Source organism: Chlorocebus sabaeus, chromosome 14, assembly GCF_047675955.1.
Source record: "Chlorocebus sabaeus isolate Y175 chromosome 14, mChlSab1.0.hap1, whole genome shotgun sequence".
NCBI lineage: Eukaryota > Metazoa > Chordata > Mammalia > Primates > Cercopithecidae > Chlorocebus > Chlorocebus sabaeus.
This window is the reverse complement of record NC_132917.1, coordinates 101287498-101310669: the sequence shown is the minus strand read 5'-3', so window position 1 is coordinate 101310669 and position 23172 is coordinate 101287498. Positions and strand designations below refer to the sequence as shown.

At 41.0% G+C, this 23172-nt stretch overlaps 1 pseudogene; it reads right to left on the bottom strand.

Annotated features, from left to right (window-relative positions):
- Positions 1-906: 906 nt before the first annotated feature.
- Positions 907-2912, bottom strand: LOC119625935 (cAMP-regulated phosphoprotein 19 pseudogene; annotated as a pseudogene).
- Positions 2913-23172: the final 20260 nt, after the last annotated feature.

Genomic DNA, 23172 nt, shown 5'->3' with positions numbered 1-23172 from the left:
CCTAATCTTTAGTATTCCCTTCCTTCTGCTTGATTTGGGCTTATTTTTCTCTTCATTGCCTAGTTTCTTGAAGTAAAAACTGAAATTATTAATTTGAGATCTTTTTCTAATCTAAGCACTTAGTGTGCTAAATTTTTCTCTCAGCATTGCTTTATATACATTTCAGAAATTTTGATATATTGTGTTTTCATTTTCACTCAGTTCTATGTACTTTTAAAATTTTTATTTTTGTGTTTATTTTTTGAGACAGGGTCTTGCTGTGCCACCCAAGCTGGAGTGCAGTGGTGTGACCTTGGCTCACTGCAGCCTTAACCTCCTGAGCTCAAGTGATCCTTCCGCCTCAGCCTCACATGTAGCTGGGACCACAGGCCCTTACCACCACTTCCGGCTAATTTTTTGAGTTTTTATAGAGACGAGGTCTCACTTTGTTGCCTAGGCTGGTCTTGAACTCCTGGGCTCAATCAATCCTCCTGCTTCGACCTCCACAGATGCTGGAATTACAGGAGTGAGCTAACATGCCTTGCCTCTATATACTTTTTTATTTTCTTTGAAATTTTGTCTTTGATCTTTGGACTATTAAGAGGTATGTTGTTTAATTTTCAAGTGTTTGAAAATTTTTGTGTATGTTTTTCTATTATTTATTTCTAGTTTGATTCCATTATAGTCAGATAATTTATTCTCTATGATTTCATGTCTTTTAAATTTGTTCAGGTTTGTTTTATGACTCAAAATATGGTCAGTCTTGGTGAATATTTCATGAACATTTGAGAAATATGTGTTTCACACCCTGCTACTGTTGAATGGCATGTTCTATAAACATCAATTAGATTCTATTGATGATGTTTTTCAGTTTCCCTATATTCTTTTTTAAAATTTTTTTGTGCAAAACTATTGTATTTACAAAAGTGACACAAAAGTGAATTCAACAGTCAATGCACATGCATAGTTTATTCACATCTTCAACAATAAAAGGTATTTTAACTTTACAGAACTGAATAAGAATATTAGTTTCAACGGCAGCTGTTAAGCACTAGAGTCACATAAGTTACACCAGAATGGGCAAATATTGCCCAAGTAAAATTCTACTGTTAAAGCCGAAACAGGTTTAAGGCCATTCAAGTTCAAGTACAGAGATAGAAATCTTTTGGAGCCCCATCTAGTTGTGTTTGAAATATGTGACCTTTCTTCTAACTTGTGATCTTAAACTTCTGTTTTACAAAATCCAAAATATAGAAGAAATCAATATGATAGAGATTATATTAAATAAGAGTAACATACAAAGCTATAATTAAGATGAAGTAATGAAAGCCAAAACATTAAAAATTTAAAACTTGCTTGTTACTTGTTAGAACCAGTACTACACTAGGAGTTAGGTAATATATGCAATTATTTTCAAGTAGATTACTTATGTTGCTCTAACACGTCCTCTTCTCCAGTGCACTGTTAAACTAATCAAAAACTCTACACATGTATATTCCACAATAGCAGCACACACTACTGCTACCTGCAAAGCTGTCAGTCTCAAATGACTGAGTGAATGAAAGGAAACAAAAAGTAGATAAGTAACATATTAAGGAGAAATGGGAATTAGCAGATTCACGCAGTAATGGGAATTAGCAGATTCATGCAGTTAAGTTCTTTCAGTCAGCCAGCTTGCTAGCAACAAGGGATGGTTTCCATTGAGGAAGGTCCTTTGGAGTGGGAATGTGGTCACCAGTGACCTGTCTTCTCCAGAGATGCAGTAGGAAGTTGCTTGTTCTTCATCTTTGCTTTAGCCGTGTTGTAATCCCAGAATCAAAATATTTTTGCCCTTTCTGCAATCGTTTCCTTAAGAAATCTGAACCTGCCGGCATTTGTCCCAGATGAGGATATCTTGCTTTTAATTTTGCTTCTTCAGTTTTCTCTGGACTATTCACTGTATCTTCCATTTCCTTCTGCTTCTCCACAGAGGCTGCCCTGGAGACTTCCACAGACATAGTGCTCCCTCTACTAGACCCTACTTCTCCCACTTGCTGTCGTCCTCAGTTTCCCTATATTCTTACTGATTTTCTGTCAAGTAATTCTATCAATTTCTGAGTGGGTGTTAAATTTCCCAACTATAATCATGGATTCGTCTGTTTTCTTTGAGCTCTCAGTTTTCGCTTTATATATTTTGAAGCTCTGTTTTTTGAGGTACACACATTTAGGATTGCAATATCTCCTTGAAGGATTGAGCTCCCCACCAGTATTCTGGTGGTGTAGATGTGACTGTATGGCCCAGGACTTTGCTACTGCTGTTGGTGGCTTGGCCAGCTTACCAGTGCCCTGGTTATAGAATGAGGATGGAGGCTTCCCACTTGGTCTTTGTTAGACTTCTTATTTCCTGATCCTTTGGGCAGAGTTAAGGCTTTTCTCAGAATTTATGTTTATGCCTATGTACAGTTCTGGGTAGGTTTCTCCAGTGTCCAGTCCAGAAGTAAATGATAAATAAAAATAAAACCTAGGGACATATCCATGGTGTCACTTCTCAAGTCATGTGGTTCCTAGCCAGTCTACCTCATTCTTTCCAGCATTCAGAGTCCTTTTAGCCTTGCCTGTTACAATTTCCAGGGCATCTAGTAGTATTTGGAGGGGAGAAAGTGTGATTCTATACTGTCTTGTTCTGGGACAAGAAAAATTGATGTTTTTTATTTCTTTTTCTTGCTCACTTGCCCTGGCTAGATCTTCCACCTCGATGTTGAATAGAAATGCTGAGGATCGGTATTATTTTGTTGTTCTTCACTTTAAAGAGAAGTAATTTGTTATTTCCCCGTTGCATAGCTGTGAGTTTTTTGTAGATTTCTTCTTTTGAGGAAATTTCTTTCAATTGCTTATATTGCTGATAGTTTTTAAGCATAGAAGGGTATTGGATTTTGTTAAATGTTATTTTCCTGCATTGATGAAGTTGATCATGTGACTTTTGTCCTTTATTAATAGGATAGCTGATATTGATTGATTTTGTGATGGTAAACCAACCTTGCAGTCCAGGGATAAAATTCGTTGATCATGGTATATAATCTTATTTAGATAGAACTGGATTTGGTTTTCTAGCATCTTATGGAAATTTTAAAATTCTGTAATCATAAAGGATATTAGTCTGTAGTTTTCTTTTCTTGTGATATCTTTGGTTTGAGTTTTGGGGTAATAGTGGTGTCATAGAATGAATTAGGAGGTGTTCTCTCTTCTTATAATTTTTGGAAGAGTCTGTGAATGACTTTTATTCTTATGTAGATGTTTGATAGAATTCCCCAGTGAAGCCATCTGGATTTGTGCTTTTTTTTGGGGGGAAGTTTTAAATTTATTTTATTTTGAGACTGAGTCTTGCTCAATCACCAGGCTGGAGTGCAGTGGCGTGAACTCAGCTCACTGCAATCTCTGACTCCCTGGTTCAAGTGATTTTCCTGCCTCAGCCTACCGGGTAACTGAGATTACAGTCACGCGCCACCACACCCAGCTAATGTTTTTTGTATTTTTAGTAGAGATGGAGTTTCACCGTGTTGGCCAGGATGGTCTCAAACTCCTGACCTCGTGATCCACCTGCCTCGGCCTCCCAAAGTGCTGGGATTACAGGCATGAGCCACTGCACCTGGCCAAATTTAAAATTTATTAATCCAATCTCTTTATTCATTATGTCTATTCAGATTTCTTCTTTGAATCATCAGTTACTTAGGAGTATGCTATTTAGTTTTCACATATTTGTGAATTTCTAAAATTTCCTTCTATTATGATTTTTTAGTTTAATTCCATTATGGTCAGAAAACATACCTTGTATAATAGAAATTCCTTTAAAGTTACTGAGACTTGTTTTTTGAACTAACATATGATCTACCCTGGAGACTGTTCCATGTGTGCTTATGAAGAATGTGATTTTACTGTTAGAGGGTGGAAAGTCTATGGATCTCTTTTATGTCTATTTTGTTTATAGTGTTATTCAAGTCTTCTATATCCTTGTTGATATTCTGCTTAGTTGCTTTATTCATTATTGAAAGTGGAATATTAAAATTTCTATTGCTGTTGAAATGTCTATTTATCCCTTCAATTTTGTCCATTTTTGCTTCCTGTATTTTGGAACTGTGGTGTTAGATGCATATATCTTTACATTTGCTATACCTTCCTGATGGATTAACACTTTTCATTATAAAACACCCACTTTTTCTCTAGTAATAATTTTTTTCTTAAAGTCTGTTTTGTCTGATAATTAGTGTAATCATCCCAGCTCTCTTGTAGTGGCTGTTTGCATGATATACCCTTTTCTAATCTCTTACTTTTAAGCTATGTGTATCTTTGAGTCTAGTGTGTGTCTCCTATAGCTAGCATATAGTTGAATTTTTAAAAACACTATTTGACAACCTCTGTGTTGGATGAAATTGTTTAATCTATCTGAATTGAATATCATTATTAATATGGTTAGATTTACCTCTACCATTTTGCTTTTTGTTTCTATATGTCTAATGTCTTTTCAGTTTTTCTGGTCTCCCTCTATTGCTTTCTTTTGAATTAAGAGGATATGTGTTTGTATACATATATAATTTTTTTTTGAGACATAGTCTTGCTCTGTTGCCCAGGGTGGGGTACAATGCACTGGCAAGATCTTGGCTTACTGCAACCTTTGCCTCCTGGATTCAAATGATTCTCCTGCCTCAGCCTCCCGAGTAGTTGGGTTACAGGCATGCACCACCGTGCCCAGTTAATTTTTGTAATTTTAATAGAGATGGGGTTTTGCCATGTTGGGCAGGCTGGTCCCTCCCGAACTCCTGACCTCAAACGATCCACCTGCCTTGACCTCCCGAAGTGTTGGGATTACAGGTGTGAGCCACCATGCCCAGCCAAGAGAATATTTTATAGTAACCATTTAAATTCTTTTAGTGATTTTAGTTGTTTTCTTTGTGATCACTCTAGGTAAGTGTCTCTAGGTAAGTGTTTGCAATATATATCTTAACAGACCTACCTCAGATTTCTGACAACTTTATTTCAGTGACATTTAGAAAATTTGCTTCTGTATATTTCTATTTCTTCTTTTTCCCTTTTGTACTATTATTTTTAAACATATTGAATCTATGTATGTTATAGACTCAGCCATACATTTTTAAAATGATTTCCCTGTGTAATTTAATGCCTTTTAAAAAACTAAATAGAAAGGAATAGAAAGGAGAATGAGAATGTGTATATGGAGCTCATTATATCTAACTTCTTATTTAGCATTTCTTATTCTCTTAATTTCTTCCTATGGATTCCAGTTAGCATCTAATGTCATTCCTTATAATAATACAGCTTTGTTCCCATTAATCTCTTTTGTGCTATTATTGTTAAATATATTATGTTTCTATATGCTATAGGCTTGTTGATACTATTATATAATATTATTTGATGTAATTGTTTTTAAATGAGTTAAAAGAATAAAGGAGAAGAACTATTCTAACATACTCTATTTTGTAACTACCTACATAGTTACCTTTAACAGTACTCTGTTTTTCAGTCTGAGTTTGAATTTCAGTCTGTTTCCCTTGCTTTCAGCCTGAAGAATGTACTGTAATGTATGTATTAGTCTGTTCTTGCATTGCTATAAAGAAATACTGAGACTGGGTAATTGATAAAGAGATTTAATTGGCTTATGTTCCACAAGTTGTATAGGAAGTATGGTGCTGGGCAGGTATCTGCTCAACTTCTGGGAAGGCCTCAGGAAACTTACAGTGATGGCAAAAGGGGAAGGGGGAACAGATACGTCTTACATAGCAGGAGCAGGAGCAAGAGAAGGTGGGAAGGTGCTACACACTTTTAAACAACCAGGTCTCATAAGAACTCACGCACTCTCCCTGGAAGAGCACCGAGGGGATGGTGCTAAACCATTCATGAGAAACCACCCCCATGATCCAATTACCTCCCACCAGGCCCCACCTCCAACATTTGGGATTGCAATTTGTCATTAAATTTGGGCAGGGACACAAATCCAAATCATATCAATGTATCTTGTAAGATGGGTCTGATCAAAAGAAATTCTCTCAGTTTTTGTTTATTTTAGAATGTCTTTATTTTACCTCCATTTAAAAAATTAATAAACGTTATTTTCTAGGCAGTTTTAGGTTCACAGCAAAATTGAATGGACATTAGAGATAGTTCTCATATACTCTTGTGTCCCCAAATGCACAACTTCCCTCACTATTGACATTCTGCAATTTTAGTAGAGATGGGGTTTTGAGTGGTACATTTGTTACAACCAGAGTGGTACATTTGTTACAACTGGTGAACCTACATTAACACATCATTATCACCCAAAGTCCATAGTTTGCATTACAGTTCACTCTTGGTGTTGTACATTCTATGGGTTTCGATAAATGTATAATGACATGTATTCACAATCGTAATAGCATCCAGAATAGTTTAACTGCCCTAAAAATCCTCTGTGTTCTGCCTATTTTTATCTATGTTTGAAAAATAATTTTTCTAGACATAGGATTCCTTGCTGACATCATCATCATCATCATCATCATCATTATTATTTTAGTTACATGGATAAGTTCTTTAGTGGTGATTTCTAAGATATTGGTGCACCTGTCATCTGAGCAGTATACGCTATACCCAATGTGTAATCTTTTATCCCTCACCCCACTCCCATTCTTTCCCTCAAGTCTGCAAAGTCCATTATATCATTCTTATGCCTTTGCGTCCTCATACCTTAGCTCCCACTTACAAGTGAAAGCATACAATATTTAGTTTTTCATTTCTGAGGTACTTCTCTTAGAATAATGATCTCCAGCTCCATTCAGGTTGCTGTGAATGCCATTATTTTGTTTGTTTTTATGGCTGAGTAGTATTCCATGGTATGTATGTACACCATCTTTCATTATCCACTCATTTATTGATGGGTGTTTAGGCTGGTTTCATATTTTTACAATTGCAAATTAGTGCTGCTATAAACATGTGTGTGTAAATGTCTTTTTCCTATAATAATGACTTATTTTCCTTTAGATAGATGCCCAATAGGGGGATTGCTGGGTCGAATGGTAGTTCCACTTTTAGTTCTTGAAGGACTCTCCATACTGTTTTCCATGGTGGTTGTAGTTTACATTCCCACCAGCAGTGTAAAAGTGTTCCCTTTTCACCACATCCATGTCAATATCTATTATTTTTTGATTTTTAAATTATGGCCATTTTTGCAGGAGCAAAGTGGTATCTCATTCTATCTAATTAAAAATGTTTTAATTCGCATTTCCCTGGTAATTGGTGATGTTGGGCATTTTTTCATATGGTTGTTGGCCATATATATATCTTCCTTTGAGAATTGTCTATTGCCCACTTTTTGATGGGATTATTATTTTTTTTTTCTTGCTCATTTGAGTTTCTTGTAGATTCTGGATATTAGTCTTTCGTTGGATGCATAGTTTGTGAATATTTTCCCCACTCTGTGGGTTGTCTGTTTATTCTGCTGATTATTTACTTTGCCATGCAGAAGCTTTTTAGTTTAATTAGACCCCATCTATTTATTTTTGTTTTTGTTGCATTTGCTTTTGGATTCTTGGTCATGAACTCTTTGCCTAAGCCAATGTCTAGAATAGGTTTTCCAATGTTATCATCTAGAATTTTTATGGTTTCAGGTCTCAGGTTTAATTCTTTGATCCATCTTGAGCTTATTTTTGTATAAAATGAGAATTAAGGATCCAGTTTTATTCTTCTACATGTGGTTTGCAAATTATCCCAGTACCGTTTGTTGAATGGGGTGTCTTTTCCTCGCTTTATGTTTTTGTCTGCTTTGTCAAATATCAGTTGACTGTACATATTTGGCTTTATTTCTGGGTTCTCTATTCTGTTCCATCAGTCTACATGCCTATTTTTATACCAGTATCATGCTGTTTTGGTAACTATAGCTTTGTAGTATAGTTTGAAGTCAGATAATGTGCTACCTCCAGATTTGTTCTTTTTGCTTAGTCTTGCTTTGGCTATGGCAGGCTCTCTTTTTTGTTTCCATATGAATTTTAGAGTTGTTTTTTCTAGTTCTGTGATGAATGATGATGGTATTTTGTTGGGAATTGTATTCAGTCTGTAGATTGCTTTTGACAGTGTGATCACCTTCACAATATTGATTCTACCCATCCATGAGCATGGGATGTGTTTCCATTTGTTTGTGTCATTGATGATTTCTTCCAGCAGTGTTTTGTGGTTCCCTTAGACATGATTTTTCTTTCAGTTCTTTGACTATGCCATCCCATTGCCTCCTGCCTTCATTGTTTCTGACAATAAATCAGTTGACAATCTTGGGTTTTCTTTGTACGTGATGATTCATTTTTTTTCTTGCTAATTTCAATATTTTCTTCTTTGTCTTTGTATTTTAACATTGTGACTATGATTAACAGTGTTGATGGAGATCCTTGACTTTATCTTACTTGGAGTTCATTGAGCTGCTTAGCTGTGTAAGTTAATGCTTTCCATTAAATTTTGGAAATTTTTGGAAATATTTTTGTGAAAATTTTTTCCCCTCCTTTCCCCCCGACTTATAGTACTTCCATTTCACATATGTTGATGTGTTTAATAGTCTCCCATATTTCTTTTAGTCTTTTTATTTTTTGTCATGATTTTATTGCCTTTATTCACCAAATCACATAATTTATATCAATCAATCTTAAAGTGCACTGATTCTATTTTCTGTCAGCGTAAATCTATCATTGAGCCCCTCTGATGATTTTTTCATTTCAGTTATTGTATTTTTGAACTCCAGAATTTCTATTTGGGTTTCAAGAAACAATTTATATTGGCACATATATATATATATATATATATATTAGACAGAGCCTTGCTCTGTTGCCAGGCAGGAGTGCAGTGGTACAATCTTGGTGCATTGCAACCTTCATCTCCCAGGTTCAAGCACTTATCCTTCCTCAGACTCCCTAGTAGCTGGGACTACAGGCATACACCACCATGCCCAGCTAATTTTTGTATTTTTAACAGAGATGGGGTTTTACCATGTTGGCCACGATGGTCTTGATCTCTTGACCTTGTGATCTGCCCACCTCAGCCTCCCAAAGTGCTGGGATTACAGACATGACCCACCACACCTGAGTGATATTTTCTATTTAGTGAGACATTGGCCTCTCATACCTTCCTTTAATCTTTAAGCATGCTTTCCTTTATATCTTTGAATATATTTATAATAGTTGTTTTGAAATTCTTTATCTGCCAGTTCTAGCATCTGGACCTTCTCAAAGAGAGTTTTTATTTCCTGTTTTCTTTCCTCCTGTGTACGTGTCATGTTTTTCTCCTTCTTTGCATTTCTTATAATTTTTGTTGAAAATGGGACAGTTCAGATGTTACGTTGTAGCCACTCTGGATATTGATCTCTCCCCCAACCCGAATTGTTCTTGCTTACTTATTTGGCAACTTGGCTGGACTAGTTTAATGAAGTCAAGTTTTTCCACAATCTACAGAGTCTGATGTAATTCCTCAGGTGATGCCAGCTTGGGCATGCAATATAGTCTTTCTGTCCACTGGGGATTACTGTGGTTTCAAATGTAATATGTTTTACTGTCCCCTTTCCTGATCTTCTCATTAAGTTTCTGGTGGATCTCATTAAACTGACTATGTGATTGCTGTTTTTGACAACACCCTGGAACGTAAATTGCTTCATAGTCTGATCCAATTGAAGTAAGTCCTTTTAGAAAAGGCAAGATGTTGCCTGTCTTTGAGGCTTTCCCTGATTTCCCTCTGTGCTATGTATGTTATAAAGCAGGAGCTAGAGAGAGGGGTGGAGAACTCTGCCTGTCCCATCTGGATCCTCCCTATGGAGAAGGAGATGTGTGTCAGGGGTTGAGGAGAGAATGCTGAAAACTAGGGCCCATGCTGTTGCTATTCCTCAGTGTAGATCTGCTGCTGCACAGAGTCCTGGAGAATGAGATGTGCTGGAATTCAAAGGTTGTTCCAAATCTGCTCACAATAGATCTCCAGCCCTGGGAATCTGGGAGTGATAGCAGTTGCCATTCATCTGCTGAGCCCACCAGAGCAGCTCTGCCACATTAGAGAGCTCAGTTGGAAATGAGGTTACTCTTTTCAACAGCTGCCCTGCCAGAATCCTCTCTACATAGTGGGGATTGAGGGTAAAGAAGTAGGTGCCACCCAGCGACCACCACCCACATGAGACAGGCCTTCTGCAACAAGATTTTTAAAAAACGTGATCTGCCGAAGTTCACTATCTACCAAAACCTCCTTGAAGAGCTCTTCCTACCCAGGGAGCTAGGATTATGTGAACTGCCACTTGGTTCCTGGGCCCACTGGAACAGTTCTCCCAGGAGACAGCACTGTAGGGAGATGGATACAGTCCCTAGCTTGAATACCATCAGCTTCCACTGTTCTTACTGAGTTTCCACAGATTTTATAGAATTAATCCTTCTCAATTTATTATAAACTTTTTGCTCAATCTCCAGAGATTTTAAATGTTTGCATTTGCTAATTTTGACCAGATAAGTAGATGTTTCTCAAGGAGTGGCTTTCCTGCATACCTCACACTACCATTCTGGAGGTCCTTCCCTGGGGCCTTTTGTTGTGCAGCAATAAATAACTAATACAATGGCTAAAAAAGGATGTGTCATGTGTGATTTAAATTAAAGCAAGCAATCAATTAAGTGGACAGCAGCGAGGGCATTTCAAGCAGGAAAAACAGAAAGTGCAAAAGTGTGGAAGGTAGAAGTACAGAGGAGGATCTGAGTTAGAGAAGTGATTCTCAGAGTGTGGTGCTTGCAAGAGCATCATCAGCATTACCTGGGAACTTCTTCATAGTGCAGATTCTTGAGCCCCACTCCAGACCTAATGAATCAGAATCTCTATGGGTGGAATGTAGCACTCTGGGTTGTAGCAACCTCTGTAGGTGTTTCAGAAGCAGGTTAACATTGGAGAACCACTGAAGTAGAGTTTGTTTTTTTTTTTTAATCAGCTATAATAGTTGGGCTTCTAATATGTCCAACTTCTAAGTGATTTTCTAGTTTCTTTTTTAAGAAATGAGAGATAAAGAGCACATAAGTACTTTCTCTTAGTGAATGCTTTAGGGCCTTATTAGAGAAAATCAGTCATGAGAAGCTGGTCATGCTGCAGCAGGTAAATGTTCCACTTTTACGGGGAATAAGTCACCTCTGATTTTAGTCTGAATTTTATTAGTTCTAATGGTTTTAATGAACCACCCTACAGTTATTCTGCATATGGCCTAATTAGGATATGCAGGGCCTTTGATCCTGTGTGTAGTTCATGATCAGTGGCAGAGGGAGGTGTGGATAGTTAGCTTTAACATGATTTAAAAGGGAATATTTAATATTTGACTAAATCCAATTAACTGAAACAGTTAAAACTGTGCAGGACTTAAAGGGTAAAAAGAAGTTTGAACTGAAAGAAGTAAAAGCAACTCAGCTGTTAATCCAGCTGGGAGAATAGGCTCAGATAAAGTGAGTTGCAATGATCACAGATAATGCGATTTTCTCCCAAGGTCATGCTGCAGCTGGAAAATGCCATAACAACTCCCTCTTGAGTGACAAGAAACAGCAGCTGGCACAGGACTGATCCTGCTTCTTCATACCCTCAATCAGAGTCTACAGTGGGAGCTTAGACTTTACAAATCTCCTCCCTCTCAACCTAATTAAACTAAAGAGTTTCTGCACAGCAAAAGAAACTATTGTGCATAAACAGACAACCCACAAAATGAGAGAAAATATTCAAAAACTATGCATCCAATGAAGGTCTAATATCCAGAATCTATAAGGAACTTAAACAATGGAATGAGCAAAAAACAAATAACTCCATTAAGAAATGGGCAAAAGACATGAACAGACACTTCTCAAAAGAAGACATACAAGTGGCCAATAAACATCTGAGAAAATGCTCAATATCCTGAATCAGAAAAATGCAAATTAAAACTACAATGAGACACCATCTCACACCAGTCAGAATGGCTATTATAAAAAGTCAAAAAACAACAGATGCTGGTGAAGCTGTGGAGAAAAGGGAACACTTACAAATTGTTGGTGAGAACGTACATTAGGACAGCAACTGTGGAAAGCAGTTTGGAGATTTTTTAAAGAACTAAAAACAGCTATCATTCAGCCCAGCAATCTCATTACTGGGTATATATCTTAAAGAAAACAAATCATTCTACCAAAAGGACACATGCACTTACATGTTCATTGCTGTGCTATTCACAATAACAAAAACATGATATCAATCTAGGTGTCCATTAAGGGTGGGCTGGATAAAAAGAAAATGTGGTATGTATGCCCCATGGAATACTATGCAGCCATAAAAAAGAATGAAATCATGTCCTTTGCAGCAACATGGATGTAGTTGGAGACCATTATCCTAAGCAATTTAATGCAGGAACAGAAACCACATGTCACATGTTCTTCCTTATAAGTGAGAGATAAACATCGGGTATACATGGATATAAAGATGGTAACAATAGAAACTGGGGACTACTAGAAGAGGGAAGTGGGGGCAAGGGTTAAAAAAACTAACTATTGGGAACAGTGCTCAATAACTGGTTGAGTGAATCATTTGTACCTAAACCTCAGCATCATGCAATGTACCCGTGTAACAAATTTGCACATATATCCCTGAATTGAAAATAAAAGTAGGAAAAAGCAAACAAACAAATCTTCTCTCTCTTACCAAGCAGCAATTTTCTGGCTCCTCCAGAGTGCCCACTCTCACTGCATTAAATTGAAAAATATTGTTTTTTGGACTGCAGGCTCATCCTTAAATGGCCTTTGTCTGCTTAAACTTTAGCAGAAGGAAAATGACCCCTTTGTCCTGTATTTGAAGAAGGGATTAGTGGTGATGTTTTTTGTTAGTATGTTTGTTTTTAATATATTTATTTGACTTGATTACCAATTTTAGATCCCAGGTCACAGAAAGGAACCCACAGGACTTGATTCTTGGTGCAGCCATTTGTGAGCTATGGAAGCATACCGTCAAACCATTTCTAACTGTGGCAGATGACTCTCAGCTCTGTTCTAAAGATTAAATTTTCAATGATTGGTTCTTATTTCATTTCAAATAAGTCCTACCTCCACATCTCCACATCATTAGATATTTTCTTGTAACAATCCCAACAAAGACCAGATATTCTCAGCCATGAATCAAGCACACTAATCTTTCATTTAATCAAATTACCATCTCCAAAATTATTAATAACACTAATATGCTCCACCTGAGGAACTTACACAGATACTTAAGGCAAACTATTGTTAAGAGCTTTGTGACTTGATTAATCCATCTGTCTGAATTATTAAGCTAGTATATTACTTCAGTACTCGAATGTGGACTAGGCACTCATTTTCACACGTTCATCTATTCATCCATTCACTCAAACATTATCAAGAACTTTCTCTCAGGTGAACACTGTTCTAAGTCCTCAGAACTTAAAGATGAATTAGACGCAACCCCTGTCTTCAAGGCTTACCCTGAGGTTGGGAAGACAACCAGTAGGTACCAGAATGAAGTGGGGAAAAGCTCTGTTGCGAAAGTCAAGAAGTCCAAGGCCATAGTGTCAGAGGTGTATCCCTAGGTCATGGAGACTAACCTGGATAGCACAGGCCATGAAGAGAGGCAGACCATGAACAAATTGCCACATCACTTAAGAGAAGAGGGAGTACAGCCAGGATGGCTGTAGATGACAGAACTGAGGGGATGTAGGATGGATTAACCAGAAGAAATGAGCCCCCAAGAAGTGGACATTTAGGGGAGGATGAAGGACACTTAGTCTGGAAATACTTAAGGCAGTGAGGAAGATCTCCCTTCAAGGTGTGCTGGAGACTGGGCAGCCTCTCCAACCCCATCTCCTTCCCAGAGAAGTTCTCAGGGAATAGAAAGGAAATGAGATGCAGTGTCCAGAGATGAGACTGCAGATGAAGAGAGACTTCCTCCTGGTCTGAGGGTGGTGGGGGAGAGGGAGGCAGTGGGAGAGTGGATAGGGGATTCCAGGGCAGTACAGTGCTAATCTCCTCTTCAGTGCAGGCCACAGCAGCTGGCAGCGTGTGCAGTGACCATGTACATGGGCACTGCACAGGTCCATGGGGTGGGTCTGTTTCGAGGAATCCCAGTGACTCAGGTGCTAGGCTGTGCTGTCAGCCTGAGCTCGCAGTAGTGCTTAGCTGGGTGGAGTGCTGAGTCTGCCACAGGCAAGGCCTTGGAAGATCAGATGCTCTGCCTGAAGCCCTGAGGTGGCCCTGAAACCCTGGAGTGTTCCAGCTGCCCTGACAGGGATGTGACCTGTATAAGTCCTCAGCCTCTTCCTTGGTGTCCATCCAAGCCATTCTCCTGTTTGGCAGCAATTCAGAGGGCCTCATAGAAATTCAATTTGTAGTTATTAATTGAGTACCTACTATGTGTTGAACATGTGTTAAGAACTCTGTGCACTGCACTGACCTAGAACGTTGGGATTCCTGCCCTCATGGTGTTGAAATGTGTGGAAATGAAGACAAACATTAGATCAGAAATTATAAGAGTAGTAGGGGGGCAAGAGTAAATTCCAGGTTACCAGAGGAGAACGTCCAGGGAAATCAACCTTGTGTGGGTCCACAGAGCCCTTGCTGAGAATCTCCTCCTCACTAAGCTAGAGTAGAGAAGCACAGCCCCAGCACCATGGCCCCCTTCCCCATGGTGGAAGGGGGAAGAACAGTTCATTCATAATTGAGTCACTCACATACTCAGGATAAAAAATAATTTCTTTTCTTTTTTTTTTTTTTTGAGACAGAGTCTCGCTCTGTCACCCAGTCTGGAGTGCAGTGGCATGATCTCGGCTCACTGCAACCTCCACCTCCTGAGTTCAAGCAATTCTCCTGTCTCAGCCTCCCAAGTAGCTGGGATGACAGGTATGTGCCACCATGCCTGGCTAATTTTTGTATTTTTAGTAGAGACAGGTTTCACCATGTTGGCCAGGTTGGTCTTGAACTCCTGATCTCAGGTGATCCACCCGCCTCGGCCTCCCAAAGTGCTGGGATTACAGGTGTGAGACACCATGCCCAGCCCCCAAATAATTTCAAAACAGTTCTTTACTGAAGGTTCCGGTCACCCCTTCTCACCCTTTCGGAGAATAGTCACAAGAATGTTCAGAAATGGAATCTCTTGACTGCTCAGCTTGTCTTTCCTCTCCTAGGACCTCTTCAGCAGACACAGCACTTCACTTCAGCTTCCCGGGGCAGCTCCACATCTCCAACTCTTCTTACAGTCACCGGGCCATGAACCCATCTCCTTTAGACCCTCTCTCTTCCTCTTCTGAGCAGCCTGGTCTGCAGAATCCTGGTCCTCTCCCTATTCTGTGGTTTTAATAGACAGTCATTCGGTTCCATCAGATTCTACTCAGATGAGGTGGGGAGGGGAGCACTGTGCATCTTGCTGGTAGAGCGCCCACCAGCCCCTTGACAAGCTTTTGTACTATCCACATGCTCCTCCCAGCATATCACAAGATTGTTTCTATGCTAAAAGGATCCTTTCCCCTCTTCAATGTTGAGATCCGTGTTAGCCACCTGGAAACCCACCGAGACCCTTTCTCTTCTTCCAAATCTAAGGCAACAGGGTTGTAGTTGGACATGGCCACCCAGTTCAGACACTTCCTGAGTGTGGCCCTATTGCTGATTTATCTCCATGGGAGGGAAGTAATGTTTGCCCTTTCCAGGCCTGGGCCTTCAGTCATTCTGCATGCATGTCACCAAGCTGGAGCACAGACTGGTGGAGACCCAGCCTTCATGATACAGGGCAGAGTGGGGCAATGGTTTCCAGGGCCCTGCTCTTCTGAATGGCTTAAAGAATAGAGCTGCTCCACCGATCTGGGTCATCTACATACAGACTGTAAGCTAGAGAGAAACACTTATCTGTTTGTTAACCCACAATATTATTGGATCTTTTGTTCTGGATAATACAAATCTCATTACCAAAATGTCTCTGTTTTCTAGTGGAGTGAGAGTGTAACAGAAACTACCACCCCATCTTGAAAAACAATTCTTCTTCTTTTTTTTTTTTTTTTTTTTTCCACTTCATTTTATGAATAGCAAAGCTATGAATATGCTCTGCTTAAAGAACTCTAAAAACTGGCCTTGAAAAACTAAGCACAGAATTAAGGTTGCAGACTATTGCACCTTGGGAAGAGTGCCAAGCAGTTAATATGTATTGCTGTTGCAATCAAGCTGGTGCCACCCAGACCAGCAGATGGTTCATCGCTCAAGATGGTCATCAAGACTAGATATACTGACCCACATATAGTCAACCCATGCACAGAGCTTCTCTATATCCTCCCTCCCAGAAAAGCCCTCTGGCCAGCTTGAGAAACTTGAGATGGTCTTTGTGATACTAGCCTACCATCTCTTTAGGTTGTCAGCTCCCGAATAAACCTGCTTTTCCTCTCACCAACTCTTGACTCCTGAGTTTGCCTTTTGAGTGGCAAGTGGCCAGACCTGGGTTCAGTTACAAGAGGGGACCCTATCCCCTGATAAAAAGGTACACTTTACAATCCTGTCCATCATGTAAGTGCCAGTCAAAGGTAAAATTACTGTCCTGTAGCTCTCCTTCTCACAAACACTTTTCACTCTTCTTCACCTGCTTAAGGCCCTGGTTACAAATGGGAGTGCTTCCCTCAGTCACCTCCCCTTCTGAGACTGCAGCCACATGGTCTACCAGCTGGCTGCCCGGTGCCCCAGCATCTGCGTTGCTGCCATGTGCTGAAATCTTCCTCCCCTGAGCTTTGCTTTATTAGAACAATTTCCTAAGTTCCATTTCACCAACATCAAGAAGACAGAGATGAACTATCTAAATAAAATAACTCCTGCCATCTTTTCCTTCAGTTCCTATTGATTGTGACTTAATCTCTTGAGGCAAGTTGATGGGCTTAATATTAAACTGAAATACCAAGAGTTAGCAAAGGAATCAGAGAATTGAGTACAAATAAAATTGTCCACAAGTGGAATTTTCCCAACTCTCCAAAGGGGTTGGCTTAAAGCATGTCAGCCAGGATTAAACCCAGGCATTCCGACTCCAGAGCCTTAGGTCACATACAGATGAGTTGCACAGCAGGAATGGGAGGGAGCAAAAGGCCCACTCTTGTTCCCTGTGCCACACAGCTCCTGAAAAGTTGTGTATTAACTGCATTGGTATGAATATAATTCTATACATTGTCTTTGAGCTGCTTTCAGAAGGGATCCTCAGTCTATAGGGAGATTCAGAGGAGGTAGAAACTGCCCCCAAACAAGGTGCCTCTGAAAATTCATGTTAAGGCTGGTTCAAGGCCAGTCTTAGTTTTGGAATGAGAGAGGTTCTCTGGGGTGTGATATTTGGGGTAAGGAGTGGCCAGGGCCTATACCTCAAAACATCTCTTCCAAGAGATGTGCCTACATTCCCTAAAGTCAAGAAACATTGCTTTGATGTACTTAAGAGCCCAGGGGTACCCTGTTAAAATACAATTTCTAGAATGAAGTATTAAACAATATATTTTTGAATAAATAGAAATAAGAAAATTGATCACTAGAGGTCAATTTGGTTCCTGGGAACAGTCCCACTTTTTTTTCTGTCTGAAGACAAAGCGAAGACCCCATGAAGCTGTGAACTCCTGCCCCAGAGATGTTGAAGAAGAACACGGATAACCCCCACCGGAACAGGGGGCCCCCATCTGCTCTGGCCTTGGGTTTGGATTTACAAAGTCCTCCAGTGTCTCCAAGATCTCTTCTTCTGATTCTGGGGATAACAGGGAGAAGAGTACCCACTCGCCCGCGATAAGCTGTTGGGCTTTACTCGGGACTGGCTTGGGTGAGAGCACAGCCTACACCTTATGCAGTTCTGTTATCCCAGGCCGGGATTTGTGGTTTAAAATATGGGTTTTATTAGTATTCAGATATGGTGAGGCTAACACATCAGGAGACAATTGCCATTGAAAAGATTGTTATACTCACAGTTCCCAAGAGGAAGGGGCTCACCAAGCCACGCCGGGGGTAGAGGGGACTTGGGGAAGTCCTGGGGTCAGCTGGGAGGCAGAAGTAGTGAGAGGAAAACATGGCCAAGAGCCTTTATTGCGGTTTTCATGGGAGGGAGCAAGCCGGCCAGTTTAAGAGGACTTAGCATTGACTAGTTTAAATAACTTCAGCAAATTCAGGGCCATAGAGGCCATCCCTAGTTGTCTGGCACCTGGCCCTGGGTGAGAGCCTTACAGAGAAGGTGGTTGGGGGTATGGGCTCTGGATTGGTTGGTGTGCATTTGAAAGGCACATTTATAAGCAAGATGCTTGCCGTTTCCAGGGATTAGCGTGGGAGAGGCAGTCTCTCCAGGGTCAGCAAGTCCCTGAGATAGCAAAGCATCAAAAATACAGAGTAAAAATAAGTGATTAATACACTTTGTATCTGGCAGGCATTCAAATATTGAAAGAGTGAATGAATGAATACGTGTTTGCACAAGTGAGATACTGAGTGGACCTATTTGAAAAGAGAGAGTGGAAGAATGGGCCCAGGATGTGAGGGACTGCAGAGGACACTTGGAACAGGGGCCAGCAAAAGGGCTCTGAGCTCCAGAGAGGAACAACAAAGAGTAATCCTAAGGATGCAGCTTCAGCTGTGGCCCCCAAAAGATGGTCCAAAACCTAATCCATGGAACCTGTGAATGGACCTTATGTGAGAAAAACATCTTTACAAAGGTAATTAAGTAAGAGACCTGAAGATGATGACATCCTAGATCAGGCCAGAGCCTAAATCCAATGATGAGTGTCTTTATAATGACGAGGGTCTTTATAAGAGATGTGAAAGGGAGAAGACACAGACAACAGACACAGAGGGAAGGCCACGGGAGGGCAAGGCAGAGACTGGAGTGATGCTGCCACGGGTCAAGAGGAGCACCTGGAACCACCAGAGGTAGATGAGGCAAGGACAGACTTTCCCTCGATGTTTTTGAGGAAGTGTGGCCCTGCCAACACCTTGATTTTGGACTTCTGGGCTCCAGAACTGTAAGAGAATAAATCGCTTTTGTTTTAGGCTACCAAGTCTTGTTTATTTGTTATGACAGTATTATAAAACTATTAAATAATACAGGATAGTAATATTATAGTGGAAAAAGCAACTAGGCTTTTAAACAAAGTAGTCCTCACAAAGTCTATGTGAAGAAGTTACTATGATTATTTATTTATTTATTTATTTATTTATTTATTTATTTATTTTTGAGACGGAGTCTCGCTCTGTCGCCCAGGCTGGAGTGCAGTGGCCGGATCTCAGCTCACTGCAAGCTCCGCCTCCTGGGTTTACTCCATTCTCCTGCCTCAGCCTCCCGAGTAGCTGGGACTACAGGCGCCCGCCACCTCGCCCGGCTAGTTTTTTTGTATTTTTTAGTAGAGACGAGGTTTCACTGGGTTAGCCAGGATGGTCTCGATCTCCTGACCTCGTAATCCGCCCGTCTCGGCCTCCCAAAGTGCTGGGATTACAGGCTTGAGCCACCGCGCCCGGCCAAGAAGTTACTATGATTACCATACCAACACCATTTTACCATGGAGGAAACTGAGGCACAGGAATGGGAAGTGACCTGTCCAAGGTCACCCAGCTAAAAGTAGAGGAGTCAGTATCTGAAGCCATCCCACCTATCCCAATCCCATCCCTCAATATTCAATAATAACAAGATAGCTAAGCTATGCTAAACCAATGCCAAAGATGGTGAATTTTAAAAATAAGTCCTATTATTAAAAACACATATACCCAGTCCTCCCATCCCCCAAGACTTTCCAATAGGAAAGGAAAATAACGTGTCAGTATAAGTGGAAAACACAGTGTTTCCTCTGCCCTCATACCCAATGCCTGTGGGGTTTTCCCCCAAGCAAGCAATCAGTTCTGCAGCAGATACCAGTTGGTGCCCTCCAATTCAATTCCAACACCATCTACCTGGAGATGGCATCAGATCCCACAGGTTCAGGGCTCAGTCCCCAAGACCGTGCCCCACTTCCAACGTCAGTCACAAGCCCCAGGTTATTTTACCTGTGCTTCTGGCCAACAGGCTATGAACTGGGGCTCCCATGACCACCTCCTTAAGTTCGACTAATTTGCTAGAGTGGCTCATAGAACTCAGGGAAACACATTTTCTAGTTTATTATAAAAGATATTACTAAGGATACAGATGAAGAAATACCACCCTCCAGCAACCTCCATGTGTCCAGCCATCTAAAAGCCATCTAAAACCCTGTCCTTTTGGGTTTTTATGGAAGGTTAGGGTTACATAGTGTCCTCCTTAAAAAATGAGATTCAGAAAAATATGATTAAATACAGAGTTTAATCTGTTTGAGCTCAAAGCTTGAGAATAGCCACCTGGAAATGCCAACACCAAGCTAATAGAATCAGCATTCTGAAGTGGAGAGGTTTGAGGGTTGTTGATATCGGCAAGGTTTCAGGAAGTTCAGTAGGATTTTAACACTGTCCGTGAGAGGTTAGTGCATAGTTAAGGCAACTGGACGGGTTATAGGCTGTGTTCTTTTTCGGGGTGGGTATTTAACATTCCACATTGTGGGTGTAATAGTCATGGGGTCTTCTGTGTCATCTGGTCTGAGTTGAGTGCAAGACAATAAAGGAAGAAGTTAATTTCTAACAAAGGTCAGTAATTAAGAGTGGAGGGCTCTTATCTCTGGTGCCATTCAGTCTTTCCTAGTCATTTTACAGATTACAGAACAAAAAATAAGGAAGAGAGTTCATCTGTAGTTGGAGAAGCTGTAGTGGCAGCTGCATGTTACACAACTGAGGCCACACAGTCACATCTCTCTCAAGGCTCAAATCAGTTAACGTTCCAGTAGCCTTAAGTCTGAATTGTTTAATTTCACAATAGGCATGACTGATTAAAACATTGGCCACTGGTGACCAACTCAACTTTCAGTGCCTCTTCTCCCTGGAGACTGGGGTTGGGCTGAAAGTCCCAATCCTCTAATCCTGCCTTGGTCTTCCTGGTGACCAGCTCCACCCCAAAGCTACCTAGAGGCTGCCAGCCACTGCCAACATCAGTACACAAAGAGACACTGAACGTTTTGAAATTTTCAAGAATTTTAGAACTTGTATGTCAAGAAATATGGACAAAGACCAAACATATATTTCACAATATCACACAATGCTACTTTACTTTTATGAAGCTGAATATCTAGTGAATATAGAGCAAGAGAAATATCTTTAAATACTGTTCGTGGAAAGAAATTTGATGTTTGTTCAACATAATCCCTGGATGGCCTCATCAGATCCAGCTTTCTTTCACCATTGAATCCTAAAAAAGAAAAGAAAAATGTACCGCTCAGGTGAAATCATTCTCAGAATCAAGACAAAGCCCATGGGGCAGGTTATGATGTAACATATTTCACAATTAGACCTCAGTTTGACATGTCATAAAGGCCCAGGTTGCTTTTCCCACAATCAGTACTTATAAGATTTGTTTTTGCTGTATCTCATCAGGCCATTAGGTTGGTGTAAGCACTATGGCCTCAGGGAATATCTTCGCCTTGTGTTTGCTGGGTAGTGCCATTTCCCAGCAGTGCGACAGCTTTCTCAGATACCTTGGACTGCTGGGACCCTGACCGCTGACCCCTGCTGGCAGCATCCATAGGACAGCGGCCTCATATCCTTGGGACCACATCCTCATGAGAGACAGAGGAGGGCCAGAGCTGCCCTTGAGCATTCGCTTCCTCTTCCACAGGGCTGAAGGTCAAGGAATCACTCCAGATTAAAACTCTGGATCTCAGAGCACCATTGGAAGGGGGAAACAGCCTTGCCTGGCCGTACTTAGAAATGCTCTCAGTGTAGGGAGCTTGGTAGCTTCCAGAACTCCTTGGTGCACCACCCAAGCATGACAGGGTGGTGTTTCCTTATCAAGGGGGCCAGGTGAGGAGTCACGGAGGGCCCAGCTGGGCTACATGAGCCTACATCCCCATCACAGTGACAACTGGAGACCACATGCCTCTGAAGAGCTGGGCATGGAAGTGAAGGCTGCAATATTGGCCAGACAGCCTGCATCTGCTAGGCTGGGGTGGGGATCTCTGTGGTCCTGTGTGCAGGAAAAGGGAAGGGGCAGAGTCCTTGGGGGTTATGCAGGGTCCTCCTTTCTTAAACGATGGTCCCCCCATGGCTGCCTCTCACTCTCTCCAGTCAGACACATAAAATTTGCTTGAAAGAGAAAAACTGTGATGAAGCTGACCTTGGACTACCTACTGAGCCTCATCTTCAGTGTTTCTTCCATTCCTGGGCTGGAAAAAAAGGAGCAACTTATGGATACTGAGACACAACTTTCTGCAGCCTTATCTTGATTTGGCTCTTCTCTCTATTGAACCCTAAGGCCTCATTCTTCTAACAGGGATTTCACTGCCTTCCATGGGGACTCACCTGGGAAGCTCTCGCCCTGGGCTAGCACCAGTCTGGAGGTCCTCTGGGACAGTGCTCCAGGAACCTCGCTGCTCCTAGGATCCCAACACTGTCACTTACCCATCATCCCACCCTTTAGCCTTTGCTTCTGTGGTGGGAGGTTCCACAAACCATCCAGCACAGGACTGCCCAGTCTGGAGACGTCATGGAGATGGACTGTTCTCAAAGCACTTTCCAGGAAACGAGTAGGTCCTACAGACCCATGGGAGTGAGACAGGGGTGGGAAACAGTGCCACAGTCCCTATGTTCGGGAAACAAATGCTTAAGCCAAGAGACACAGGTTGTGTTCTGCAGGACTTCCTACAGCCTGCCATGGGCCAGTGTGTATTGTGAGTCTTTGTGAATGTCGGGTGCAGTGTTTTCCAATCTTTTCTGACTTTTGCAGAGTACCTTTTGGTGCCAGTGATTCACAGAATGCAGTTGCTGGGGGCATGGATCTAGTCTGATTTGCTCATTTTTCTTTGCAGATACTAAGAATCTCAAGGGTGGAGCACAGCTAGTGAATGGCCGATTAAAATCTAAAAGATAACTCTTCGACCCTGTGACTCTTGCAAGAATTTCTGTTACCCAGGAAGGAGGAGAGGATGGTGCCTAAGCTCCTCCTGCCATGTGTTTTTGGGGCCATGAATGCTGGACCCTAATGGTCTAAAACATGGGCTCAGATTCTGGTCCAGCCTGTGTCTGTCTGTCAGCAGAACTCCCTTACGCCTACTCTGGTGCTCTCAGCCTCTCTCCTGTTGGACCCTTGCCTTTACAAGCTTGTAGGAGGAGATTTTGATTGGAG